A 23,539-nucleotide genomic window follows, 5' to 3' on the forward strand; every position below is an offset into this window, starting at 1 on the left:
CTGTAAAACATTTACTTTGCCTTCTGAGTCACATTCACAACCGCTGGATCCCAAGAACAACCTGAAACCAGCATTTCATGTGTCTGTGCCAGGCCTCTATTGCTGTATCCTCTAAATGGCCTCAGTCTACAATTCGTTCTGATGTACCGTGTGCGTCATTTGGTAGGGCTGTGAAGACCAATCATCCCTTTGCAGTTTGTGATCGAAGTACTGCACTGAAAAACCTTTCCCTTGCCATTGATTTTGACTTTAGTGCTTCAACCCTAACTCTTTCTACTGCAGTTTGAAAAATATAATGGAATATGCCTTCTTTTGGGACACCCAGAGGTGCCCTGTGAGGGGGGCATACTGTCACGATCCTACTCACCTGCCACCCAGCACCGCTACATGCACACATTCAGAGACTCTGTTTATGGTATACTTGCAAAGTTAAAACCTGCAAACTGCCTCTGGATTTATTTACTTGTTTTGCAGCTGCAGTTTTGAACCAATCTAATTTCATATTCCGTTCTGTCTTTTGGGTTAAATCAGCAGATGCATTCTGATACATGTATGCTGTCCAAAAGGCAGAGGGCTGGAGGAGGCATACTAAATACATTTGTTTGCAGCAAGCTACTAAGAGCTGCAGAGGACCTGATTTCATTCACCTGTTCCAAGCTACTGCAGGCTAGACTGCAGAGAGCTGGAGAGCCATTCATTAAAATCTTCTGCTGTAGGCTACTGAAGCCAGGGCTAGGCTTAATTGAACATTGCTGCCTGCGACTCAAATCAACTCCACCCTGTTGGCCTGCTGGCTGTGTAGGCCTCTATAAACTCACTTTGAACAGCTTCCACTGGGAGTTTGTGCTTGTGCTCATGTTAGCAGTTTTTGACCTTTCCTGAAAATCCTCATTTTGGCTTTTGAGTCCCGTTGCTGTTGCTGCTTGCAGCATCCTCTTGAGTCTTCTTTTGCCTTCTACCCTGCTCCTATGGGCTCCCTTCCTGGCAGCCTTGCCACTCTCCTCTGCCTTGTGCCCTGCTCTTCTGGGCTCCCTGCCCGGCAGCCCTGCCACTCCCCTCTGCCTTCTGCCCTGTTCCTCTGGGATCCCTGCCTTGCAGCCTGCCTGTTATTCAACATTTCCTTGATTTCCAGCTTTTGACTTCTGATACCCAGCCTTTTTCCTATTTGTTCCTTGCCCACAATATTTCCTGACTTCAGTCCATAGTTCTAGTGCCTGTCATAAGTACTCTGAGTTTCCTGAATCCCTCGTATTCGCTGTGTTGGCAGCGACCTATCTTGCCTTAGTCCCTTGCCTTGTGTATACTGATATTCCAGTCCATGCTTTGTACTTTGTTTCTTTATCCTGCCCTGTACCAGGTTATTTCTTTCAATCCTGCTTTCTACCTGTATTGCATCTTGGTCCACTGTTGTGCCTCCGCTTTGAATCCATTTACAGTGTGACCCCTGGGTTGGTCTCTGTTCAGATCAGATAAGGGAAAGACTTAAGTAGCCTTCGTCGAGTAAGTGGAAGTCTTACCTGCCTGAGTATATGGTCTCCAGTTTTTACCCTTGCACTGAATACAACAGTTTCTTCGGCACGCCTAACTCATGATGCTGCTGTATGACCGATGTTAAGAGCAATCTGCTGGTACTGATCTCAAGGGCTTTCCTTAATCCCTGAAGACTGCTTATCATATTCCAGTATACCCTTTATTCTGATCAATCCGTGTTGCCCAGTGTATGTGCTTGTCTTTACTTTCTGGCTGACTCTTTGTTTACAGCCAGCTTCTACCCCTGTAGTTCCTGTGAATACCTGTTTCAACTCAGATCAACTTGTTATGTACCCTGTTTCTGTTATATTTTAGCATTGCCTCTGGAATCTCTCCTAAACTACAGCGCATACTTTGAGATATAGCCTTTGCCCTGTGCTCCCTGGCCAGACTTGTGACACAGAGATATTGATATTAACAAGGTGGCCATTACGATATTCTGTAAATCCATTCTCTCTACTGAGGCACAGCACGGTTCATCTACTTTGCTTGTATTCTGTTCTTGATATCTGGTAGATCTTCTGGCTGTGAAATTCACTTCTTCAAGATGGTCATTGGACAAGGAGCTCACACTCAATCGCTGATACATCGGCAGATCTGTTGGTAGAAAACTGCATATGGGTTCATTCATTCTTTTCAGGTCTGTTGGTGTGATACTCAAGTCAGAGGCCGGGAACGTTGTCAGGTCTCTTACCTCTTTCTGCAGAGAATTAAAGCCAGTAATTTATTTGTCCAGATGAATTACCAGTGTTACATTCTGATTATTATGTGGTGTGGATACACTGTCTTTCACCTGCTGGTCTTTTCGGAGCGCCATGCCAAAAACCACATTCCTCTTTTGTTGGTTGAACTTTAGGGCTTCAATTTCCACAATGTCTAGTGAGAGATGTGCTGCTCTCGCTACTGCTCTTTTTTTCTGAAGTTCTTAGTATATTCAAAGATTGCGGTATGATTATTGGTTGACCTTCACTAGCAAAATTGGAGGAATCCGCGAACGTGACAGCTTTCACCTTAATCCGTCTCAAGTCTATTGTTGTTTCAGGTATCATATTTCTCTGGATTGTGGTGAGCTCGCTTTGTATATTGTAGCTTTGTGACTTCTACACATGTTCTATTCCTGCCATTATGGTAGTATGATGTTTAGTTGCTGAATGGAGTGTGGGATGAGATTGACAGTCAATGAATGGTGAAGATGTTGTGGGTAGCGGGTTACAGACTGTAATTGCTGACATCGGGGGGGCGGTGAAGTAAGAGCAGTGTACTCATCTCACAAAGGTGGCACTTAGAACGAGTCACATTCTCGTGAAAAATTCAAGCTCGACCCACATGAGTCAGTATTTGCCAAAAAATCCCAGGTAACAGTGGTTACCTGATCTGCATTCTCCTCTTGTACGTCCAGCACTTTAATAGGAGACAAAAGCTCTTGTTCACTCTCACTCACCTCAACTACGTTTCTGGGCACCAGCCTGTCAAAGGAGTTCAGTTCTTCTCCGTCAGTCTCAGGCACCGAAGCCAAGTCTCGTGGCACCATCAGACTCCTTTTCAGTCTATTTCTTGTCTGTGGGCCGGAATTCATCATCTTCTAGTCCTTTTTGTCCCTCCGAGTTAACTCTGTTTTACTCGGAATAGGATAAAAAGACAAAGGGCAAAAGGTCCGACCCCCAAAATTCTGACCCCCATTTTTCCACAGATATATATGTGGGGTGGTAAAGTTAATAAAAATGTATAGGGGTAAGGTGGGGCGGCTATGGGTGGTCTCCCCCACACATATATTGGGGAAAATGGAAGAAAAAAAAAGCCTGACTTTTGGTAGTCAGACTTTTGCATTCGGTCATTTCACACAGATCCGTTTTACTCGACCGCTGAACTCTTGCACCACCACTTTGCGTCTGGAAAGCTTAGTTAACCCCACATGGGGCGGAGGCAGCTTAAAGGAGACATGGTTCTCACACAGGCACAGGATTCACAGCAAAAACCTTTCTTTATTGAAAACATTTGCACAGTTTAGCTGGACCTGTGATAGATAATTGACTACTGTGCGCTTACCATTCAGTAGTATCATCTCACTTTTCTTCTGCCTTAATTCTCTTCAATTTGTCAGCAGTTGACCCTTCCAGCATTAAAGGATAATAAAACAGCCGAATCCCACAAATTGAATTGCTGAACACACCCTTGGTTTGTTTCTTCAACAACATCCAGCACTATTTTTGTTTGGTCCCCCACTCTCTGATATTTGGTGTAATCTCCCCTGCTAAAGAAACACTTCTTGAACCCTTCAAGACCAGGCACCATCAGTTCTATTTCTAAACGTTCCTTAATCCACAGGAACATGCCAAAGTTTAGATTGGACAATTATAATCTTATCCAGAAACACATACAAAAACAAAGCATGATTTGGGACACCACCTTGGCAGTGACATGTATTGTGGAAAGCAACCAGAACACACTGCAGACCATTGAAAACCTGCATAATGTGTGGCATGTTCCCCAACACATCAATTATGATACCAAGAGCAGCAGCACCAGTCCATCCAGTGCAGCAGCAGTTTATGCAGGAGTGGACATACTCCAAATATTTTCTTAAAATATGCATGCTTGGAGAAGCTCTGCAGAAGCAGAGCAGGGCAGGCTTAGTGTGGCCACAACAGAAACAGACATGGATGCTCCTCCTGTTCACCACAGCAGCCCCAGAGATGTCTAGCAAATCTCTCCATTCGCCATTCTGAGAGAAACTGCAGCAGGAATATGGCACACTAATGTGATGACTGACATAGATGACAGTAACAACAGCAGGTCGCCCTGTAGTCCTTTTGACAATCAACTCCTGCAGTGTTGCCACTTGGAATGGAGTTGAAACATGTCTGACTTCAGCAAAGGAAAGTGAGTATACTGGCTAGGAAATAGAGCCACAAGTATCATTTCCGGATCACAGAGTGGTACCCACTGACACGGATGAGCAGGTTAAGTGTCATCTCACAACACCTCAGTGGGGTTGCATGTCAAACAAATGTAATCATGTGTGGCACATGCAGGAAGATGAAGGGTTGATAGTTGTATTTAAACAGCTACAATTTCACACATATCTTTGTCTGTCGTTTTACATATCAGGACACATTATGGTATCCATATTTCCATATGCTCTTTAATACAGTTGAAGCCTCCAATGTTACATGAAGGTGTTTGTGGAAGGCATTGAACTGTACATGTGCATCACACACCAGATATATATGTTCATGTTGCAATATGCAAATGACCTAGTGAGAGATTAATTGATGGCCAAATCTGCAGTCAGAGGGAACCTGTCAATGTCGTAGTAGGCATGCCACCCTGGTGAGTCTGATGATATGTTATGCTGATTTATACCGTGCACCTCTACCGTCCCGGGGCAGTCTCCAGGGGATAGTGGAAAGTTCATATTTTGTGCCACGTGTGACTTCAGTAACTCTGTTTCTTACCATGCTCCTTTGCTGGCATCGTCGTGGGATATGTCCAAATTGTTACTACAGTGATCCTGTTGCATAATACAATAGGTAAATTAGCAATTCCAGTATTGTTAACATGGCATGTGGGGTTCTATTTTTTCTTTCATGTGATATTGTTCTCTGTCAAATGAAGGGGTCTTGTACAAGTTCCGTATTGAACCAATACCTCTACGTGCATTTGCATTCACTGAAGCATACACGTATTATGTGTGTGTAGACCTTTTTGTGCATGTGTGTCATCCTTGTGGTGCAAACAGTGTGCACAAGTGATTCTGCAGCTGCACCAAAAAGTCTTTATGTACCATTTTATTATGTAGTATGCCTGCTCCTAGAGGTGGCACAGAGACATTAGCTATGCAGGGCTTTTGGTTTGTGTTATGTAGGTCATATGTCTATGTCTACTGTTTTGGGTGGACGTGGGTTGGTCTATGGGGGGAACTGTTCATTGCTGTATATGTGTCCTTTTGATGCACAGGTATCCACGGGTAGAACTAAATTAGGGTATCTAACACCCGAATCTTCCCTTAATAGTCATGATACCACATAGTGATTCAGGTTAATTTTGCTGGGGTATTGCTTTATCTTCAGAAGTCAATCAGTTTTTTGGTGTTCCTGTTGTCCTTTTCCTTAAAAAAATCTTATTAAAAAGCTTTTTGTTGTTTTCCAAGTGAAAGTAAACTTTATTTGGTTTCTATGGAATGCAACTTCTTTAAAAAGAAATTCTTGGTTGGAAAAAATAGGTCAAAGAGCAAAGTTCACGTGTATTACTGTACAAAAATTTCTTTAAAAAAGAAGACTGGAGTAGCTGGACCGAAATGTATCGATGAAGACTCCTATTCTTTGGGTTCCGTAGTTGTATATCTTGTTTTAGCTCCGTTCCTCAGGGTAAATACGTGGTCCTTCCTTATAATTCTAGGTAGAGGATTGGTCTATGGCCTGGCTCGCGGACCTTATCTGTCCGTTTCTATGTGTCAGGGCACAGGACAAAAGCCTACAAGTTTCAGCAGACTAAGGTTTGTTGAGCCACTTTCAGCAGGGCTAGTGCATACCAGCACTTAGTGGTGGATGGTCTTATTTCTTCTATGATGAAGTGTATCTTGATTGTCAATAGGAGGCCTGCCCCTTAAGGATGGATTCTCCCATATGTAGCGGTCCTAGGTCAACGCACGCGTGGGCATAGGCATTTTTCTTCCCGGGCGGCACGGCTGCATTAACCGCAGCGTCTCCTTTTTGAGAAGGTCCCCCCGGGAACACGAGAGGTTCGCAGGAATGCACTATTAATAGCACGACATTGGGAAGAAAAATGCCTATGCTCACGCGTTCGTTGACCTAGGACCGGAAAGCGCGCTTCTCTCCGTACAAGATGATATGTACAGGTTAGTTGATGCGGTGGGAGCGGTGCTGTGATTCTGCTGGATCTGTCAGCCGTGTTTGACACGGTTGACCACCCTATCCTCCTTTCAGGTTTACCGCAGATGGGGATATCTGGCTCTGTTCTTGCATGGTTCCTTTCTCTCTGATCGTACACAAACTCTTGCTATGCCCCCTTTTCTTTCTTTTTCCTGCCCCCTCACTTGCGGTGTCCCACAGGGATCCTCTCTTTCCCCAATCTTGTTTAATATCTATATTTTGGCACTAGTTTGTCTTATCCGTTCCTACGGACTGAACTGTTATTCCTATGCTGATGATACCCAAATCCTGATCCGTCTAGATCAGGATCAGGCAAAGGTTTCATCTTGTCTTCATGACTGCCTTAAAGCAGTTGGTGTTTGGATGGACCAGAACTGGCTCAAACTTAATGGTGATAAAACAGAGGTGATGGTGCTGGGCTGCCCTTCCTACCCCTCACTGTGGAGCTCTGTTTTCTGGCCTACCTGTCTAGGTTCTTTGCCTCGCCCAGTCATTAAGGTAAAACATTTGGGAGTTATTCTCTCTGCATCCTTCTCTTTGGCCAACCAGGTCACTGCTGCCTGCCAGTCTGCCCACCACCAAATTAGAGTTCTTAAGAAGGTTCTTCCTATGATACCGAAAGCCATCCATCCCCCCTGTAGTGGCGGCATTAGTCCTCCCACGGTTGGACTACTGCAATTCTTTCTATTTGTCTCAACCGACGGGTCTGATACAACGACTCCAGCACATGCAGAACCTGGCGGCTAGGCTAGCCACCGTCTCTCCGCACGGTGCTCATATTTCACCAGTACTTCGACGTCTCCACTGGCTCCCGGTGGCCCAGCATGTTCATTTCAAGTCGTTATGTATTGTTCACCGGGCGATTCACGGCCAAGGTGCTGAGTTTCTGCAGTCCAAATTTTTGCGGTACATCCCGGAACGTGACTTACGCTCCTCCACCACTAATCTACTTATGGTCCCAAGATTTAACCATGAAAGGATCGGTGGCCATGCCTTCTCCATTGCAGCCGCTAAACTTTGGAACAACCTTCCACCTCAAACCATCTTGGTATTAGAAAAGCTCTTAAAACCATTCTATTCTAGTCCTCTTTTCCACTGTGCTGTTCCTGCTGAGTAGGCAGTTTTCCTCTCTAGCGCCATGATGCCCTCGGGCGAGTGTGCGCTTTACAAGCTCATTTAACATAACATAACATGTTCAAAGGTGTCATGTACAGATGGTGCTGTTCAAAGTTCTGAAGTTAAAACCAGTATGAGAGGGAACACAAGTTATAGGCAAGCCTTTAGATACCTGTGCGTTATTGAGGCAAAGCTTATTGGCTTAATTCACAGGGAAAACCTATGGCCACTTTACAGATGCAAAAATACAACTTTACAACATTAGGTGAAGTTGTTAAGAACAAAATAGAGCATGAAATGCAGTCAGGTGCACAAAACAGTACAACCATACTTTAATCTCTGAGTGCCAGGAATGCAGGTGTGTCTGTGGATATCAGCCAAAGATGGGAGTAAATAAAGAGTGGCAAGCTTCAGAAAAGACAATATTGTTATGATGAACATGTTTTCAGGAAAAATATAATGTTGTGTCCTTTTCTAATATGTACACCAGTTCTCTAAATGTTCCCACTCAAGACCAGTCACTGAGATCAGTTTTGCACCCTTGCATAAAATAATGGAATTTTGAGTGTATAGTAACCTTCTCTTGGAGACCAATAACTTCTTATAGGTTTGCTGTGAGTGTGACTGTCAAATATGTATGGCTCAAATTATAAGTGGCCCTGGGATACTGCTAAGTAGTTCGAAGTTACATAATTTCTGAACTGGTATTGTGTCTGCACTAAGGGCCAAGCATTCCAAGCATGCTGCATAGTTGTTTAATACCTGCAGATTTAAAAGGTGGTTTACGTGATCGCATCACAGGGGCTATTAAAATAATGGAGCCTTGAAACCAAGAACTATATGGCAGATTTCTACTAATGAAATACATTTTCTGAGGAGCTGAAGTTGATAGTGGACTTTCCATGTTAACCTATTTGTTTGTTCATTAAATGACAGAAAATCCTTCCTGGGATTCTACTTGGGGGATTAGATTTCGAAATGAGTTGAGAAAAAACAAATTTCAATTTTATTTTACTGTCTCAGTGGATCAGAATCTAAGTGTTGTGCTCATACCTAGTGAAGAGTATCAGAAATGTTTCAATTTGTTCCACATGAGGCCTAATATATATGTTGAATAACCAGGGTGATGACACTCAGCATGAGGAACCCCTCATGCGTTATTGGGTGGTTTTGAGGTAAATTGCCACATTAACAATTTGGCCTGTTGATTTTTAAGGAAGGCATTCCCTGAAATGATTACTGCCCATGGCTTGGAGGAAAGTATCTCCAAGTTAATATTTGTTGATTCAGTTCCTGTGGTGGACCTGGAATCTGACATGTTATCTTGGAACAAGACATTTCATTTCGAATGTTCGTGTAGCAATGTGGTGACAACTTTCTTTTGAATATATATATATATATATATATATATATATATATATATATATATATATATATATATATATATATATATATATATATATATATATATTCAAAGAAAAAACTTTAATTGCTTGGAAGTTAAGGTGAGCAATACCTTGTAACAAAACCCTTAAAATTCAAGGAAAAATCTTTATTTGTTTGCAGGGACGTTAAGGTGACAACGTACTGCAACAAAACCGCCGAAATTCAGCTAAAGCCAACTTAACTTCGTGCTCCCTGGTGCGCAGCCCATGACAACAATGATGACATCACAGATCACATCATTGATGACATCACTAATTATATGTTGTATGAGAACACTGATGACATTATAAATCATGTTATTGAGGCCATCACTGGTGACTACAGTAATTGCATTGTATATAACTGATTACATCAAAAATGGAATTAGACATAACATCATTTATAAGTTAGCTTATGAAAACATTGATTACCATAATAACAATTTAGGCCATGGAATTAACCATAACAAAGGCTGCTGTTACGGGCCAGTGCCACATACCATAGCTCCTGGTCGGTTACTGTTCAAAAATACCAATGTGCATGGTTATAAGCCATGCTTAGTAGCCCTTCACTGTTTTTAAATATACAGGGGGCAACATTCAAAGCTGCAGTAGCGGCCATGGCTAAAGGCCAGAACAAGTGGCCATTAAAGGCATGGTCTAGTAAAAAAATGTATTTAAAAAATAGATAGGCAACATAAAAAAAAATACTATCATTCTCTTTTTTAAAACTTCCTATGTAAAATTTTGAGCTATTCAAGCTCAAAATTCGCAAAAGCAAGCACATGGGCACATCCATTTTGTGAAATGGATGCCCTCCTCTGCTGGCTTTTTCTTTTGCGGCACTAATGAAGGAAAAGCCAGCCAGCTGTAGTAAACAAAAGCTACCGCTGGGTGGCTTTCCCTTCATTAGTGCTGTACGCGGAGGTCGGGGACCGGAGACCAGAGTAGGAAAGCTGCAGCTGAATCTCGGTAAGTGCTATTTATTTTTAAAAAAAGCACTAGCTGCTTTTTTTTTCTAAGTTTTCCGGGCTGGAGGAGCCCGGAAAACTTAGAAATAAAACCGCAGCTTTAAAAACGTTGTATTTATGTTTGCGGTCACTTTTGAAGGGACCGCAAACATAAATACAACGTTATTGTGTTGGAAAACGCTGCAGTTTTTCATTCCAAGTTTCTCAGGCTCCTCCGGCTCGGATGAGCCTGAGAAACTCGGAAAGAAAAACCGCAGCATTTTCCAACACAACCGCGTTGTGTTTCTGCCTGAATCTGCTTTCCCGTTTGGGGCTCTCGGCTCCCCACGGGGAGCCCGAGAGCCCCAAATGGGAAAGCAGATTTAGGCAGAAACAACGCGGCATTGCGGAAAACAACCGCGTTGTTTCTGCCTGAAATTGCTTTCCCATTTGGGGCTCTCGGGCTCCCCACGGGGGAGCTGCGGTTTTATTTCTAAGTTTTCCGGGCTCCTCCAGCCCGGAAAACTTAGAAAAAAAACCGCAGATAGTGCTTATTTTTAAAAAAAAAATAAATAGCACTTACCGAGATTCAGCTGCAGCTTTCCTGCTCTGGTCTCCGGTCCCCGTCCTCCGCGTACAGCACTAATGAAGGGAAAGCCACCCAGCAGTAGCTTTTCTTTACTACAGCTGGCTGGCTTTTCCTTCATTAGTGCCGTAAAAGCAAAACCCAGCACAGGAGGGCATCCATTTCACAAAATGGATGCGCCCATGTGCTTGCTTTTGCAAATTTTGAGCTTGAATAGCTCAAAATTATACATAGGAAGTTTTTAAAAAGAGAATGCTAGTATTTTTTTTATGTTGCCTATCTATTTTTTAAATACATTTTTTTACTAGACCATGCCTTTAATTATGTTTGAATATACCACCCACATGGATCCAAACCATGGCCATTGGCTAGTATTGTGTTGAAGACCATGGCTACTGGATGGTTATTGTATATAATATACAGTGGGCACGCCTGAAGTCCATAGCTAGTGGCTAGATAGTATTGTATAATACACAGTGGGCATAGCCGAAGGCTATCACTTATTGTATTTTATTATTGTAAAATATACAGTGGACATAGCGAAAAGATGTACAAACTTCTCAAGGTCAAAGGCTATGGCTAGTGGCCCATTTATTTGATAGAATATATAGTAGGCACAGCCAAAGATAGTGGCCTCTGGCCTGTCTTTTCCCAATGCACATGGCTAGTGCCTCACCAGTCTATATAATACTGTATATATACAGTGGACATGGATGAAATCTGTACCACTGGTAAAGGCCAAAATCTACGGTTGGTAGTAATAATAATAATAATAATAATTTCGCATTTATATAGTGCTACAAACCCTCAGGTATCTGAGCGCTGCTTATTATTACCCACGGTGTGTGGTGCTCATTTATTGACCTCGGAAAGATAAAAGGCTGAGTTTGGCCCTGCCGGGATTCGAACCTGCGTTAGCAAGCTCTGCACGGATATAAAAGCAAACACTCAACTTGCTGTGCCACTTGACCGGCTAGACTTATAGTGTTTTAAAATATTCAGTGCGCATGGGTGAAGGTTGTCACCTGTCCATAACTGAAGGCCATGACCAGTACCCATTCTTGTGTTAAAATATATTTGGCCATGCACACTGACAATGACTTAAGGCCAGGCTCAAGGCCAGTTGTTGTTGTAATGGAATTAGTGTTGTCACCAGTGATGGTATCAGTGATGTGATTTGTAATGTCAACAGTGTTCTCACACAACATATCATTAGTGATGTCATCAGTGATGTTATCTGTGATGTCATCATTGTGGTCACAGGCTGCGCAACAGGTGGTGCGAAGTTGAAGTGGCTTTGGCTGAATTTGAGGGGTTTTGTTGCATTATGTTCCCACCTTAACATCGCTGCAACTAAAGGTTTTTCCTTGAATTTCAAGGGTATTGTTACAATCTATTGCTCACCTTAACTTCCCTGCAACTAAAGTTTTTTCCTTGAATTTGAAGGGTTTTGTTATTGGATACATAATCCACTTTAATAATACAGACAATTCCGCTAATCAAAACACTGCATTATGTCTAGAAAATAAAATAAAAAAGCAAATGAAGAACCACATAGCCCCAAATAATCCTGTTGTTACAAAATAAGAGTTTGCATATGTACTTAATTGTTAAAGTATTTAAGTTTATATGTACTGTTCATGAATAGTTATTAAAATCTTACAGTAACTGGCAATATATTTTTAGATAAATATTTACTAGACTACTGCCCATATATATGTAGATATATTTATAGGTTGTTTTAAAATAATTTTTTATAGCCACGTCTACTAAGGATACATGTGTGACTATGCAGAGCAACGACTGGAGGGGTGGGAGGTAACCTGTGTGTCCAAAATGAGCCAATAGAACGTCCACATCCTTCGACACAGCTACGCATCTTCGTGCTTACGGCTTCATGCACTGCCATTCTGCGCCTACAAGTTATACATGCTGACAAACTAACCAATCACACTTTAAGTATGGACGCGAGCACCCCTATGCTGTTTAATGTAAACTGCTTTTAAGAATAAGCCAATGAGATGTAGAACTCCTGTGACGCAGCTATGCCTCTTCTTGCAAAATGCATCAACCAATCATAATACACGCTGAGGCTATGCGCCTATACGTGACTTGTACACACATCTACTAACCATCTAATCAAATGTTGCTCTGCATCGATGCAGCTATGCCCACGCAATTCAACAATATCTGCACATGCAAGACTGTCCAATTAGGCAGCGCGGCAGTTTGTAGCAACGAATAATCACCACACCCACAAAAACATAACCTTTCAGTAATCATTGCTTTCTGTACTTGCTAGTGAAAGTTTTTCTGAGTAACTGCAAGAACTTTTGGCACATTATCCCTTAATCTCCTCATCCTTTTTACCCAGTTTTCCCAAAATCCAATGTTCCTTTGTCTTATGATTTGTTTAGTGTGTCTATTTTTGTTTTACTTCTTAGTTTTCTTTTTTTTAAACTTTTTCATTTATTGCAGCATTGTCTTTTTCGTGTTGTCATTTTTATTCTTTTATATTTTCCTCCCTGGTTAGACATTGCAACATGTCTGACCATGATAGTAGGAGCAGTATGGATGACATTCTCATGTGGGTGGACAATCTTTCACAAACAAGGAAGAAGCAAACAGGCATAAATAAAACTGCAGAGAGTTGGCTCTTCTTTAAAGCGAAGGAACACCACTCCAGGACAGAGGTTTAAGATGTACTGTGCTCCTTCTGCAACAAGATCTATGCTGTGGGCCTTATGTCTCAAAGTCTGGCAACATCGACAATGATCAACCATCTGGTGAGAGTCCACTGGGATGAGGTCGATGATGAATATCGTAAAGCCCATGAACATCACACAAGAAAAATGCATGGGACCCAATATTTATATAGACAAAGATCAGCATCACCTGCACAACCTCCATCCACCTGTACAGCAACAACACCAAGTGCAAATGAAGTGTCTACATCAGCCGTTTTATCCACTACACTAACTCCTCTGTTGCCGAACGCTTGACCTTTCCAGGATGCAAGTCATGTTTAAAGGCTGCTGCAAATGGGTAGTCAAGGGAGAGGCCAAATAAGAGCACTCAAAATCAGATTACCTGTCATGCTTAGTATTTGATTTTTAAGTGGCATTTCCCCCCCTTTTCTCTAAAAATATCTGAATAAATTCAAAGAAATATATGCTGCATTTTATTTATATTCCCCTTGTTAAATGCTGCATCCTTATGTATTTTCCTCCCCTAGTCCATCCACCTCTTTCCATCCCCCAAAACCACCCTTTTAAGGGCCACCTTTTATGTTATATAAATAAATAAAATTAAACAGACTGCAAAAATATATTACAATATCTTGTTGTTAAGGTGAGTATCACGGGAGTGCTGCGTACCTGCTGGTTTAGCTGAAGGTCTTGAAGTGGCAGCCAGACTGTCTGCTGTCTCCAGACGAGCATATGACACAGGGTATCGGCCTTTCCTCAACCCAAGATAGGTACTGGGTGGTGGATGGACCAACTCCCAACGTCACGGAGCGCTCTCTCCTGATTTTTGTGACGTCAGGACAGTGCAAGCACTGGCAGGAGAGGCGTTGTGTACTGCCGTTCTCCACTTGACGAGGATAACCAGATGATGATTCAACAAGGATGAAGTGCTGGAGGAGCAAGTCCACGTAGTAATGGAAACTGATGCTGAGAACAACTGGAGATCCAATGCAGGCAAAAAGGTAGCAGGTGAGGAGATGGCTGACCAGACAGAGGCGCACAAGCAAGAGTCCAGGAAGGTTTCAGGACAGAGCAGAAGGAGCAATGCAGGCAGGTGGATACGGAAACTTATCCAGCACAACGGTATAATAGCAACAGGCAGGAAGGGGAAACCTCAGGGAGAAGCCAACTAGGCAGACAAAATGGGAAAACTGACCCAGGAACTGAACAGCCACAACTGGCAAAGAAGGAAGGGCAGCCCAAGGGGAAAGGAAGCCCCAGGTAAGTAGGAGGAAGGCTGGCCCAGGAGTAGGGACCCACAGGCAAGTGGGAAGGAGCAGGACTGTGGAGCAGGTAACCGCAGGCAAAGAGGAAGGACTCAGGACCAGGAAACAGGTGGTCTCGGGAACCCAGAGCAGAGCGAGCAACACGATCCGGAACAAACCGCGTTGAGACGTGATTTGGTCCTGATCTCTGCTCCTTCTATGGGCCGCCAGCACCCGAGAGGCTTGAGACGCAAGCCGTCTCATCTCCAGGTGCTGACAGGCCCAGAACAAGGCTTGGAGAGCAAGCCTTCAAAGTGACAAGGGCCCAGCCAACAGCACATACATGGAAGCGAGAACGCAGTCGTCCGCGCATGCGCAGAGGCATGTCAGCACGGACCCTCGACGTCCTCTGAGCGGCGGATCCCCAGGCACAGAAACGTGGGTAGATCTGCCAAGAAGGAACAGGGCGAAGAGGCGCAGAGAATCCCGGTCTCCGGGTCAGTGGCGTGACACTTGTAATTTATTTACTGCAGTTTCAGTACTGAAAATTGTCACAGAGCCGCTAGTAAAAGCTCTCTAGTTGTTGCCCACCTTAGCCATGCAAATAAATCCTGCTATTCATTGGTTGGTGCCATAACCGTGGCTAAAAGAATATTCTAACAAAAGCAAACAATTCTTTGTGTGGCATATAGACATCACACATATATATTTATCCAAAGACTTACCAAATACCTATGTCCTTGCATCATTCTTCCAGATATAAACTCTGAAAAAAATTAAATGTAGTTAATATTAATGGTAAAGGCCATGTCTACTATGCACTATCACCACTGCATTGGTACTGTGGTGTTCATCATAACATAAGAAATACAACATTATTTATGTTCTTTTTCTCATAATGATACTAAAGGAATACTGATTGTATTCCAAGTATATAACCATTACCAACTTGAACTATGGAGAAAAACAACTTCTCAATGGAGAAAAAAAACCTCTGTTCTGTTATTTAACATACTTAATATTTAATTTATTACGAACAACTTTTTGCATGAGCAAATTCAAAAAAGATTTGCCTTCAACATCTATAGTTTGTATACCAATAAATGCATTTCACTACAATGCACAGATGTTACAACACTATATAAATATTACTTTATGCTACATGATGACTAAATTATAGATTGATGTATGCAACCTTCACCAGGAAACCAAGACATATAACATAACTATGTCTTCCATTTTACAAAGAAATAAATGAAGATATTCCAACACTGTAACTTTATTTTGAGTATTAATCTTTTTAGACTATAGTCATACCAATATTATAAATAATATGTATACAAAAAACATTTTTGTGAATAAAATTGTCACGATGCCTGCCCCCGGGAAACCAGGTTGGGCCCAGCTACCCCGGAAGCAAGCATCATGCCATTTAATGCAAGCCCTGAACCCCAATTAGGGGCTATTTGGGTGCAGTCCTGGCACCTTTGGCGCCAGGCTCATAAGTTCAGAATCAGTGCTGGCGCCATGGGCACCAGGCTCATGGTCAAGGACTTACCTGAAGCAGATCATGCTGCTAACTTACCTGAGGCAGACCGTGCTGCCAGTGACCAGAAGTCAAATGAGGCCTAGGAGGGACTATTTTTCCCTAGGAACTATTTTTTACTCGGGTGGTGCCGTGGAGGGATACTTACCTGGAACTACTTCCAAGGCTATTTAAACCACGCCCTGACAGCAACCCATGCTTCGCGTTATTCTGCACCTGCAGCGTAACGCTCACCGTGCCTGCAGCAGCTTCCAGTCTTCAGTCACGCCCGCCTGGATGCCGGAGCTCCTGAAAACCTGAAGGAAAGCAGAGGGAAGGTTAGAACCGGAGTTTTTACCTGCAATCCTTACCTGAATCCTGAATCCTCTTGGCTCTGACCTAGAAGGAAGAAATCATCAGACGCGTGCTGCTTCGCATCCTGCAGCGCCGCGCGGGAACTCACCTTAAGCAATGCTCCGCATTCCATCGCGCTTTTCAGCATCCAGCGGCCGCTCTCCAACACCTGTGGAAATAAAGACAATAAGGTGAGCAAGGGAGCATTCCCAGACAATAAAGGCAATCCCCAGGACTTACCTGATACTACAGGGGGTACTTACCTCATCTCGGGTCGGCGCGGCCTCCACAGCTTCTCCGCCGTACCCCGGCCCCAAAGGGGAAACAAAAGCAACACAAAAGCGCAAGTAGGGGAAACCGAAGTCCGCTACAGACTTACCTGGTTATTGCCTGAGGCCGCAATCACCGTAACCTCCACCGATTCAGCGCCTGCAAAAGGAAAGGGTCACAGGTTAGACCAGGTCCTCATTATCGAACTGAACAGAATCCATAAACACTTACCTGCATCTTACTGGTTGCCACTTGGAACTCTTCTCAAGAACTATTAAGGCAACCTAGGGAATTTGGACAGAGTGAAGGCCAGACGTTTTTGAACTCTTTTTCAAACTATTTCCTTACGGAGTCAATACCGTTCTGCAACTCTCCAACATCCCACACCAGTGAAGTAACTGGTCATCTACACGCCCCTGCACTCGAGGCAGGATGGAGAGCTCATCTTTCCAAACTATCAGGTGAGAACATAACAAGAGTTTGGAAGTAATTTGTGGGAAGAGATCGCAGGAGTGGGGGAAGGTGGGGTAGGCGCCCAGTCCCTGCAGGTGGCTAATTCCCTTTTCTCCATTACAGAAGAATATTCATACGGGCAAAACAAGCTAAGCTGGGTGGTCCGGTCCAGTCCATCATTTCGGCGCCCCGTGTGTCGCTGGAAGAGGTAACAACAGCCCAGTTCAGATCGACGCCTCCGTGGACACCAGGTGAGTGTAACAAAAATATTAACACAAAAACGACAGTGATAAAATAACAAATGTCATTTCCATACTTCTTATAAAATCTATGTGTGTCATTTGTTTGGCCACCTACATACATGTGAAGTTCATAATGACATTTCATATCATATGCATCATATAAAAAAAACTATACATTATTACCTAAACGTCTGTTACCACTGACACTGCTACATATTGTGGAATACCTATCTTTTCTATGTCAAATGTATTCTAAATTATAAAAATGATATCTACATTGCCACTTTTTTCATAATTTGGTGTGTGTCCTTTTTCTGGCCACCTGCACACCTTAGACGCTAATCACAATTATCTTAAATCTACCATACAAAATTAAAGAATATGCAGTTTAATGACTGAATAGATTGTCTGACTTTTCTAAAAACTCCACACTGCACATAAAAAATATGTGTACAATCAACAAAGTTAACTTTTCAGTCTGTTTTTTTTTGTTTTGATTTTGTATTTTAATTGCACTATATGTGTTTGTATATACAACCTATTGTTTACTTGTTTCATATGTAAACAGTCCTCCGTTTCTACACTCCCTCAGACCGTAAATAATGTACATGGAGCCATTTATGTGACCTTGCACTTATGGGGAAAACATGTACATATTAAAATAAAGTGTTTTTATTTATTTTATTTATTTTGTCATTTGTATAGCGCACAAAACTCAGAGGCATCTATGTGCTTTTAGCTTGAGAAGTTGGTTACATTGGTTACTTACAGATGTAACAGGTTACAGTCATTGCATAATTAGCTCACAAAGGTGAAAGTTTGCAGAGCTAGCTAACATTGGTTACCAGAAACTTGTGCAGGCGAACTTCACCCCATGGTACGGGGTACTACATCAAGCATGCAGTTACAAGTGGGTAAAAAGCAACATAAGTTTGGGAGCACACGTTGGAAAGCCTCGCCTAATGGTACAGGCTGCAACATCGAAATATGCAGATGCAGGTAGGTAAAAAGTGACATCAGTTTGGGAGCACACTTTGGACAGCCTCACCTCATGATATGGGGAGCTACATCAAAATATGCAATTATAGGTAGGTAAAAAGTGACATAAGTTTGGGAGAACACTTTGGAATTCTCACCTCATGGTGCGGGATCTACATCAAAATATGCAGTTACAGGTAGGTAAAAAGCGACATAAGTTTGGGAGAACACTTTGGAAAACATCACCTCATGGCACGGGGTGCTACATCAAAATTTGGAATTCCATGTAGATTAAAAACATCATAGGTTTGGGAGCACACTTGGGAAAACCTCACCTCAGGGTACTTGGTGCTACATCAAAATATGCAGTTGCAGGTGGGTAGGGAACATGCCAGGGGCAAGCTAGAAGTAGAACATTACAGTGTATCATAAAGGCAGTCAGGAAGTCATCACAGTGTAGCAATGGCGTGAGGAGGTGTGATTGGGAGGAGTCGGTTAACGTTAATGGGCTGACAGTGGAGCTGGTGCCAGCAGGTGTCCTTAGTGAAACCAAGTGGGAACGGTGGAAGGTGTAAAAGGCACATAGTGCGTATAAGGGGTATCTTGGGATAGCACTGGGGGTGGGGAGTAGTGGATACATCAGACATGCATTATCACAGCATAGGTGGGACAAGGAGTTAGCAGATTGGCTATAAAACGGAAGTAGAAGATTGCAGAATGCAATTTTCTGTTCTAAATTATATAATCTTCACAATACTAACTCTACATTTATTTAGTACTATTTAAAAAAAGAAAACATCCTAGTAGCAAACCATGTCCTACTTTACATAAGCCACTTAGTAACCTATTTTTCTATTTCAATGTCTATTTTGCTTCTATATATTCACAGAGAATATAACACATATATTTTAAAACTTTGCTTCTAACATCATTAATTAAGGCTTCTTTAACCCCTTTGGCAATCTAGCTTGGTGTGTGACTATAGAGTCATTGAAAACAAGCTAATCTACTTCTGTATGCACCCATGTCGTGAAATGTCCAGATTCAATGTATTCCCCCTCATGAAAAATAATTGGATATGTTTTAAACGTTTTCTTATGAACAGAAACTTGACAAAAGTCTTAATTGACTTGTTAATTTTCCTACCATCTACATTGTATATTTGAAACATAACCAATACATACTTATTAAAAAACTAGATTTTGCAATGTTGATTGTAAATTACAACCACAGTCACTGCATTGAATGGCATGGAATGCTTTAGTTACAAGATCAGAACATTTTACACTTTTGTGATCAGGCAAATGCAGATACACAAATCTTTCAAAAAGATTTAGAGTAGAATACTCTTTCTTACATTCTGGAACCATATGCTTCCACTCATAACTAATTCCAACATACTTATCTACATTAATAGTTTCTTTAACTAATATCTCAAAGGTCATTCATTAGAAATTGTTAATTTCCACTTGCAATAGCTACATAATTTTGGATTGACATTGCCGAATGTAAACTGTGTGAATTTTCATCTACAGTCATTTTAAGAAATGAAAGTTCAACACATAGCTGCTTCTCTGCTGTTAAAGCTATTTCTTGCATCAATGGAGTCAGATTAAACAACATGTACAAAGCTGCATTAGCATAGCATTCAACTCCCCTTTCATTGCTAAAGCTGCAATGACAGTATGTTACAGGTGAATGACTCTCCAACTCCATTAAATTCCTTTAATTTTTAGTCTTACAAGGACTGATTTCATTTGAATATGCTTTCACTGACTCCTTATATCGCCCAGATGACTGCTTCGCAGGTACAGGTAAAAGGTTCAGGTGAGGAGCATAACGTACACGCAACCTATTATATTCTTCAATGCAAGAAATGTCAGTCTTCAAAACCTCTTGCATAAACAAATGAATGAAAGTTTGCATCAAGTACTTACTTCATCTACAATCAAGGTATTTAATTTTCCAAGAAATGTTCCTACTTCTTGTGCTGCACTTGCTACAAGTTTCTTATATTCTAGTTTGTTGTCATGCTCCACTGGCAATATTAACAGGCAATCTAAAGTATCACCTCCCACATTTAATGCTGCTAAACGTGTTGGAGCAGTTACAATACATGACAAAGAGGAATCTGTAACTTTTTTAAAATTCTTTTTTTAATGTATTGGCAACTTGGTTTAGAAACAAAAACATATAGCCTTATTTAACAGTTACATAGACATCATCATTAAAAAACGGATCAATTCCTACATAACATTAAAACAACAATACATACAAGAGAAGATTATTCCGTTCTTCTTCAGGAAGAGAATTACTCCATTACAGTTTTAACTTTGTACAAACTTACTTCACACTACTAGCCGCTCCATTTTCAAATTTGGAACTGCTTAATTTAGAAAACAGTTCAGCGAGAAAAGCCAAAAGTGACAAACAGGGTAATTCATGGCATTTATGTGCACTGAAAAGGGGAGCGCAGCTAAATCCTCGCAATGCCCACACGCGCGCTAACAACACGTATTCATGGAATGGAACAGGGGAAACCCGCGCGCCACAAAGGACGCTTTAATCCGGAAACACGTACGCCAGCAGGAAGCAGGCGAAAGCAGCCACGCACAGCATAAAAGTGCGCACAAAGAACAAACAAGCTCATACGCTACGATGAATATACCGTTCCTCGCAGCAGTGGTCGTGGGACAACGCAAGAGGAGGAGGATAGCCAGGCCCCACATTATTTTACCCAGGACAAGCCTTTTTGGGATGCCTGATGACCAGGTCTATGGGAGGTACAGGTTTCCACCACAAATAATCCTAGAACTGGTTGCTAAGTGGGAGGATGAACTCACACCACCCACCCTGTGCTCCCAAGCACTGAGTCCCTTGGAAAAGGTGATCAATGTACTGTATTCTTTGGCTACTGGGTCATTTCAGTGGACAAGTGCCATAGTTGGGGGTGTCTCACAGGCCACGCAGTCACGCTGCCTACACCAGGTGTTGGCGATCATGACTGCACGCCCCTTAGTCCGCAGGCACATATACATGCCCAGAACACCTGCAGAAAAGCAGGCCATGGTCCAGGACTTTTAAGGGGTGGCACACTTCTCCCAAAGTGCTAGGTGCCATTGCTTGCACCCATGTGGCTCTACGTCCTCCCAGGGCCACTGAGCACATCTATCGAAACCACAAGCATTGGCATTCCATCAACGTGCAGGTTGTATGTGATGCCAAGGGAATCATCACCTCAGTATATGCCAACTATCCAGCGTCAGGCCATGATAGTTTTATATTCAGAATGTCACCCCTAACCCGGGACCTGGAAGCTGGGAGGCATGGCGACACATGGCTCATTGGTGAGTACAAATGCCTCTACACATGCATGCATGTCAGACACTGAGAAATGGGATAACCCAACTAATGACAACCATTATCACCTCCCCAGAGGATAGTGCCTCCCCTCTGAGCACCTACATGATGACGCCAATACAGAACCCCATCACACCACCCGAGGTAAGATACAACACAGCCCATATTGCAACCCGGGGCATAGTGGAGCGCACATTCGGAGTGCTGAAGTCATGTTTTTGCTCCCTTGACCACTCTGGTGGCCAGCTGCTATATGGCCCCCAGTAGTGTGCAGGATCATTGTGACAGCATGTGTCCTTCACAATGTTGCAACACGGCAGGGTGTACCGGTGGACATGGTGGTGCCCCCACATCTCAAACCACATGCACGGCTGCTGCGCATGGGAGGGGAAAGGGCACGTGGTGAGGTGGCCCGTACCCAGCTTGTGGCAAATTTCTTCACCTAAAATCCCACCCCTGTGGAGTGCACCCAGGCCTGGCACATACCAACTGACAATTGATAATGATGACAAAAGGGACAGTCAACTGTCACAAGCATACCACCCTGAGATTGTTTTCCTGGAAGTACTACATTGTGTGCATCCCTAGCTACTTAAACAGACCCAATGATGTGTTGGTAATAGGCGCATATTCACGCAGCATGAAGGACTACCCCCTTGCAAAATAGTACACCCAAATAGTGGCATGTCACCACACCCTTCCCTAACCCCATCTCAGCTACCCAACACACCATGGCATGGCATGCTAGGTGAAAGCAACCAAATGAATGCACAACACATGACAAAATTGTCACAAAGTGCATCGTCCCAAATGGAAACAGGCCAGAGACAATTCCCTCTCACTAATAAAAAAGAAACAGCACACATGAACAAATACTTACCAGCAAGCCAAAACATAAGTACAGGACCCAACAGTGGCAATGTATGACAGTAAAAAATGAAAGTAGTGCAAGTGTCACAACCTGACAAAGGCAGCACATCGACCCCTTCTATCTCCAGTGTGTTGCTGGTAGGCAAATGTGGCAGTGTACTGTATACAACATGAACTGCATCTGCAATGGAGACCGGCTCGTTAAGACATGAAGAAGCTATATGCATATATGCAAAATGTCCTGTATGGAATACAATATACAAATCAACCATGCAGTGGAGAAATCATCACCAATCCCCACTAGGGGTTATACACAGTTTGGACTACAGACTGCCCACACAAGTTATGGGAGCCCAATGCCTCTATGTAAGTTATTGTCACTTGGTCACACCCTTCCGAGCACATGGAAAGGGGAAGCAGGAGTGGCATATATTTGTCAGGATCCCAAGTTTCAAACCCAAACACAGGACAAGCCTGCATGTGCCCATCTGGAACACACAGTGGATGCCTACGGGAGCCACCAAAGCAACACAGTGTAACATGAATTTATAATCTGAAAGAAAATAGTTATCAACAAAAAAGGAAATGTAAATTTATAAAATGAATTGAAAAATAAGAAAAAAATGAAAATGAAAAGTAAACAAAATAAATCAAATTAAAAACCAAAAATCAAAATACTAATTAAATTAAAAAAATGAAATAAACTAAAAAGAAAATGAAAAAATCAAATGAAACATGAAATGAAAATGAAAATAATAAACGGAAAAAAGCAAAAGAAAAAATGAAAATCAAAAAATGAAAATCTAATTAAAATTTTCAAATCAGAATCAAATATGAAAAAACAAAAAAGAAAAAATAACAAAAAAAAATGTGTCAAAAAGAAAAATCAAAAATGTCCATGTGTCGACCAGGGGGCTAGGGGGGCACCCAGGAGGGAGGAGGTACAGGGTGCACCCAACACCCACATGCGTGGATGTTGAGAAAAAAAAAGGCCATGGGCTCATGGCCTGCAGGGCTACCCTATAGTAGGAGAACTG

This window comes from Ambystoma mexicanum, chromosome 7p (assembly GCF_040938575.1).
Source record: "Ambystoma mexicanum isolate Mex_15411 chromosome 7p, UKY_AmexF1_1, whole genome shotgun sequence".
In the NCBI taxonomy this organism is placed as follows: domain Eukaryota; kingdom Metazoa; phylum Chordata; class Amphibia; order Caudata; family Ambystomatidae; genus Ambystoma; species Ambystoma mexicanum.